Source organism: Physella acuta, unplaced genomic scaffold, assembly GCF_028476545.2.
Source record: "Physella acuta isolate Inbredline_101_S28 unplaced genomic scaffold, ASM2847654v3 ptg002130l, whole genome shotgun sequence".
Taxonomy (NCBI): domain Eukaryota; kingdom Metazoa; phylum Mollusca; class Gastropoda; family Physidae; genus Physella; species Physella acuta.
In genome coordinates, this window is record NW_026733631.1 from 52,561 (window position 1) to 59,238 (window position 6,678).

General features: G+C 38.4%; 2 non-coding genes across 2 annotated transcripts; one reads left to right on the forward strand and one right to left on the reverse strand.

The window, feature by feature from the left end:
- Positions 1 to 5,236: 5,236 nt before the first annotated feature.
- On the reverse strand, positions 5,237 to 5,308 carry Trnap-cgg (transfer RNA proline (anticodon CGG)). The gene has a single exon. It is a non-coding gene; the product is annotated as a tRNA-Pro (tRNA).
- Positions 5,309 to 5,944: 636 nt separating this feature from the next.
- Trnap-agg (transfer RNA proline (anticodon AGG)) lies at positions 5,945 to 6,016 on the forward strand. Its single transcript has one exon. It is a non-coding gene; the product is annotated as a tRNA-Pro (tRNA).
- The last annotated feature ends 662 nt before the right edge of the window (positions 6,017 to 6,678 follow it).

The window sequence follows — 6,678 nt, forward strand, 5'->3', positions numbered from 1 at the left end:
GCCCCACCTTTTAACACCAACCACATCTGTTTTAATTCCGCTACACCATTCCACGTAGCCACACCTTTCAATTCCCCTCACACAACCATACACGCTCTCATGCCTTTTCGGTCCGCTCTCACATCCATTACAATCTACCTTACACCTCCCAACCCCCATACACACACCCACACCAGTCCAATCCCCTCCCACAACCACATCAGTCTATCCCACCACCACACACACACATCCACACCTTTCAAATCCCCCCACTACCAAACAAGTTTACCCCACCACCACCCACACACACATCCACACCTTTCAAATCCCCCCACTACCAAACAAGTTTACCCCACCACCACCCACACACACACCCACACCTTTCAAATCCCCCCACTACCAAACAAGTTTACCCCACCACCACCCACACACACACCCACACCTTTCAAATCCCCCCACTACCAAACAAGTTTACCCCACCACCACCCACACACACATCCACACCTTTCAAATCCCCCCACTACCAAACAAGTTTACCCCACCACCACCCACACACACACCCACACCTTTCAAATCCTATCCCATAACCACACAAGTCTACCCCACCACACAAACACACACACACACCTTTCCAACCCCTTCCCACAATTACACACGTCTATCCCAACCAGAGTTTCTTCCAGGCATCTCTTCGGGGGGCGAAGCCCCCCCCCCCCCCGAAAAAATTTTACCGCCCCCCCCCCCCCCCCCCCGAACGAAATGAAATTTATATAATTTATATAGAAAATATATACTTTTAACAGTGTCCGCCCCCCCCCCCCCGAAGAAAGTTTACCGCCCCCCCCGAAGATTTCAAGTGCCCCCCCGGAGAAAAAAGTCTGGAAGAAACACTGATCCCAACCCCCACACCCCCACGTAGATAAATACATACACACCTTTCTAATTCCCTCGAACAACCACAGAAGTCAATCCAACCACACGAACACACACACACACCTTTCAAACCCCTTCCCACAACCACGCCAGTCTATCGCACCTTAACCGCCTCACTATTTCCACCATCGGCTTGAGAAAACTGATATTGAAATTAATAAATATTTGTATTTTAAAAAATACAGTCTTGTTTTTCAGATATTGATGAGTATTAAATACCGTCAACAGTGAGGTTAGATTTAGTGAAATGTCTTAAAAGGATTAACAAATGAGGAAAGTTTTCTGATTCCTAGACCTCATCTGGATTAAAGATTTCTTTTGTTTTTCTTTTCTGATAAAAAAAATCTTTATTTTTTTACTGTGTGTTTTTTTTTTTTGTTTTTTTTTTTTTTTTAAATGTGAAAACATGAATGTTTAAATTGCATGAGAAGGGATGGGGGTACAAATTAATTTTTATAAATCGAAATGTTTTGTTTCATAAAAAAGAAATCTGCTTTTGAATTTATTTATTTTTTAAATTTTAAACTATTTTTTTCTTTTAAATTAATGAAGTAAATTTGAAGAAATCTAAATTTTTTAATAAAATGTTCCGAAAATACATATGTATTGTGTTTGAATGATTGATCTAAATGTATTTAAAAATACTCCCTCGGCAATTTCCAGCGGCAACACTCTGTTAAATGGAATCATTGCCGACTGGATCGGGGAGATGTAATTATCTTAAATAATTGATGAATCGCCGATGACACTTTCCCCGTGTCATTGAAACATCGACTCTCGCTCATTCTCTTCGTTCAGAGATGTAAAGCAAAACATTTGAAACTACAACCAGTAGTGGGTTAATAGTGGGGGGGGGGGCTGAGAGGGCATGCAGTAGGGCACCCGTTCAAGCTTAATCCGCCCCTGACTACAATACAGCATGCTATTATTGACACAGATACTGTATTGTTTTTTTTTGTCATGTTTTTTTTTTTTTTTTTTGCGTGGATTTTTTTTTTTTAATGTTTTGAGATATGTTTGAGGGCTCATACTATTTTGACAGAGGCTTTCGGAAAGACTATGTGTTATGTCAGACAAATGGGTGTAAAAAAATAACATAAGAAAGCAACTAGCAAAGTTTCGGGTCTTTGTCTTGGTATACTGTTTCACGAAATGTTGTGTTCCGGCTATCAAGATTACTGAGTGTATAATCTTAATTTATTAATGCATGAATCAATTTTAGAATGGTTTAATTGTTTGGGATATTTTATGCGTGCGTAAGGGAGAGAGAGAGAAAGAGAGAGAAAGAAAGAGAGATTTGAGTTTTTAAAAATCTTAAACTAAATGCAGTGAATTAACATAATCAAAGATTTCTTTGATTTAAAAATCAAATCCACGATCTAAAAATATCTTTTTGTTTTGAAAATCAAATACGATAAACAATCTCTTTGATTCGGAAACTTAATACCACACACGATATTTTCGGTTGATCATAAAAATAAAAGATCTCTTCGTTTCGATAATAAAATTTCTCTTTATTCGGTAATTCAAAATCATGAAAGATCAGTCTGTATTCAGAACATAATGTCTCTTTGTTCCGAGAGTAAAATATCTTTGTTTCGTTAACGCCCCCCACCAACCGGAGTGATCGGGTTTGGTTTTTTTATTTCCTCACCGCCTTGACGACGCGGCCGTGCAACCAACTTCCGGGCTTACGTCTGCAGCTTCCGTCAAGATGGCATCCATTCACGTTCGTTTGACAGAATCTATGCGCATGCGCATGCGATCTGCTTCCTGGCCGGCAGGTCGCGCTGGGCGACCCCCGGGTCGCCGTCCGACTTGGCAAATTGGAAAACTTGGTAAAGTAGGCGAGAGATAAGGGAGGCAAGTCGTGGGGGCCTTTGATCAATTGTGAGCGCGATAAGGTCTCACAACTAAATCGGCAAAAAAATGTATCGTCATTTTTTAGTTTATCTAGCTTCCCAAATCAATAAAAAAAAATGTTTTAGAGTTTTTTTTGTTCTTTTTAAATTAACACATTTTATTATTTGAATTACAAGTCAAAGAAGAACATGCTTTCAAAGGAAATATTGAATAAAAGTGATATTTACACTATATTGTATTAACTTTTAAACACTTAAACTGTAATATTTTTGGTACTTTATAATTAGAAAATGACAGCAATAGAAAATTCAACCGATTTGTCTAACCCAGGGGTCTCCAAACTTTTCAGTCCGAGGGCCGCATTAACTATCAAATTTCAGTTAGGGGGCCAGGTTCTTTCAGGCATGTCTTTGGTTTTTCTGGGCAAAGTTCCTCAGCCATCACCAACAAACGTTTTTTCCGTGGACAAAAAGATCTCCGCGGGCCGGATGAGAGGACATCGCGGGCCGGATGCGGCCCGCGGGCCGTAGTTTGGAGACCCCTGGTCTAACCTATGCGTATTACATTGATTGTGCAGTTATCACATAGCCCAACCAAATGACTACCTCTAGCTCTTAGCGTATTTTTCGATTAACGAGAATAAGCTAGACATTTAACCAATCGGTCGCTCGATCATATAGCGATTCGAACCCTTGACCTTTAGACCCCTTGACCTCTCCATCAGCGACCGATTATTCATCAAATTGACAACTTAACTGCGCCATGTTTCTATAGATATCACGTTAAATGAACCCATTTTCATTATTTAATTAGATCTTTGGTTTTTAATTAAATAAATTTATAAAAATTTATATTAATTAATTAGCAATTTTTATTCTTTCGCTTTGTTAAAAAAATCGGTATTAAAAAAACAACTCAGTCTTAATATTCAGTGATGAAGTCGAATAGAATGTACAGGATGACTAACTGCAAAAGTCCGAGTTTGAACCCCTGCCAGATGAGGCCTTTTAGTTGTAAACAAACAACCCATCTAAGGGAGTAAACTACAAAATCAAACAACTTCTGCCTTGCAGATTGTTCTTGGGTGGACAAAGGATGCAAACGCAGATAGAAAAGCAGGCTAGCATCGGGGTCAACGGATAACATGTTGCCTAGTATGTTAACACGTAATGCTTAAATTTGTTGACGGAAATCAACTTCAAAATATTAATTAACAACGTAACAAGAAAAAAATTATTAATTAAACAACGACGTTCTAAAATGAAATGGATATTTATTTATTTAGCTTTTTTTTGTTCAAATAATATTGTGATAAAAAAATTCACACCCAACACGTCTTTTAACTTAAAAATACTCCAACAACATAACACTTTTGCCCTCAAGGTGACGCCGCAGCCACTGAAATCAAAAACATGTACGGCTTCGTAGTACGATCAATCCAATTTAACAAAGAGCGTCAATGGATGGTTTAGATCCGAATCTAAACCATCCCAGCACACAAACAATTTTCTCTTTGAACTCACCAGTCGGGCCATGTGACCCATCCTTATCAAACTGAGGTTGTCCACGCAAAACGTAATTAAAAGCTCAGCCATAGTTGCTACACGCTGGGAGGGACTTACGTTGATTCGTTTAGCGTCAAAAGGGCTAACGATTGTGATATAGTATTTGTTTTTTATATTCGTTTTTCACGACATGCTGAAGTTGTTTAGTGGTTGGCCTGGTCGAGTCGGTAAAGCTCATGGTTGTTTTGCTAAACTGAATAGTCTCGAGTTCGAACCCTCGGGCAGATGAGGCTTGTTAGCTAGTAAAAGCCACTATTCTAGGAGAGACAACTCCAAAATCAAACAACTGCTACCTTGTAGTTTGTTCTTGGCTGGACAAAGGCTATGGAAGCAAATCCAAAGAGAAAAGCAGGCTGAAATCGGAGTCAATGGTCTCTATGGCGCAATACCAGTTGACACGTATACTTAATTATGTTGGAGGGGATACCTTCAAACACTCGAATTAAGAACGAAGAAGAAGGAAGTAAATGAAAAAAAAAGTATTTGAAGCTTAGTTTAATTTTGGGACAATGCAGTTTATAGTAAGGGACGACGAGTTCAAATCCCGATGTACGTAAGTCAACCCAGCTCTGATGGGTACCTGATTCACATAAGGTCGACGGAGCATATTGCTGACTACGCTTTCCCTTCAGATATCAAGTTCACTGAAACAGGTGACCTCTACTTCATCTGTCAAGTGACCATATGGTTCGTGAGGGTATTGTATTATACACATCTAAAATGTGAACATTAGTACTTTTAAAAGTATGCCATTATAATTTAATAAAAATAAATGCTGTTAATTAACATTCTTGTATCAAACTTATTGATATAGGTTAATCCTTCCTAAATTAATGTATAGGCTAATAATGGTGCTATATTTAGTAAATAAACTAAATAATGTAACAAAATTTAAAGGGGTCGTCCGGGATTTGAACCCGGGACCTCTCGCACCCGAAGCGAGAATCATACCCCTAGACCAACGACCCACTTATTTACTGATAGGGTAATCTAATCTACAATCTATTTTTATCTACTGCCTCATCTGAAATTGATGTTAAAAACCGATCAAGGCTAGAAGGCTTTACAGTAAGTTAACGTCACATCTCAACAAAATGTACACCACTCAATCTAAGTCCTATAGATTTATTAATTTTTGGGTCATCCATTATGACGTAACATTTTTAAAATGAATTTTATCTCCCACACCCCGACCATTTCGCGTCCGACTCACACCTTTACAAAAACTAGACCCCCCCCCGCCCTCCACTCCTCAAATGACGTCACACCTCAGCCGACAACCACCCCCCCCCCCTCCCTCCACTCAGATAGACTGAGTTTGATAAACTTAGTATTTTAATCCATTTGTATTACGATTTATTAAAACAGTTTTACGAAACGCAAAATAACGGCAAAAACAATACTGTTTAAAAATGTAAACGTGTGACGTCACACTATCTGAGGCGCACCGCCCCCTCATCAAACAGCGTCTGAAAATTACCCCCCCCCCCCCCCCCCCTACGAGTGTAACGTCAATAATGGACGACACCTCTGATCGTAACTTATCAATATTAAAAGGACATAAGCATTGGATTTATTTTTAACAATCATGGTATTAATGAAGTGGCTCGTTGGTCTAGGGGTATGATTCTCGCTTAGGGTGCGAGAGGTCCCGGGTTCAAATCCCGGACGAGCCCAATACTTTTTTTCTGTTGTAAGGTTGATTTCCTTGTATCTTATTTATAATTAAAGTTAATAAGTATCGTAATTGACAATTTCACTATGCTAATTATAGCGATTCCATCAGTTCTCATGTGCTAATTGCAGTAGAAGGCATGTAAATAAAATGTCAGAAAATATGTAGAGAGTCTGTTGAAACTGTCGTAATAACGTTATTACAGTTTTTGTTTATTTCCTCTATCACTATTTTTTGCCACTATAAAAAACTAATTATTATTTCTTTCTAATACACGCGCAGGATAAATCCGCTTTTTTTAAAACGGGATTTAATTATTTTATATCTAGAATCAAAGAACAATGTATTTGTGTATTACACATATGCAATATTTCAATAAAAACAATGGTCCTTGAAAAAAAAAAATTCTTTGCCGGATATTTTTTTTTAAATCTAGCGTATTTATAATTTAAATAAAACTTGTTTTCATTCATGTAAAATAAAATTGTTTTATTATGTATAAAAGCATTTGGCCATCACCTTACCCAGCCCAATACGAATAATAATAACAAACCGGAATCCACCATCACCCCCCACCACCACCACCACCAACAGAGTTTCTTCCAGGCATCTCTTCTATCCCCCCCCCCCCCGAACGAAATGAAATTTATGTAATTTATATAG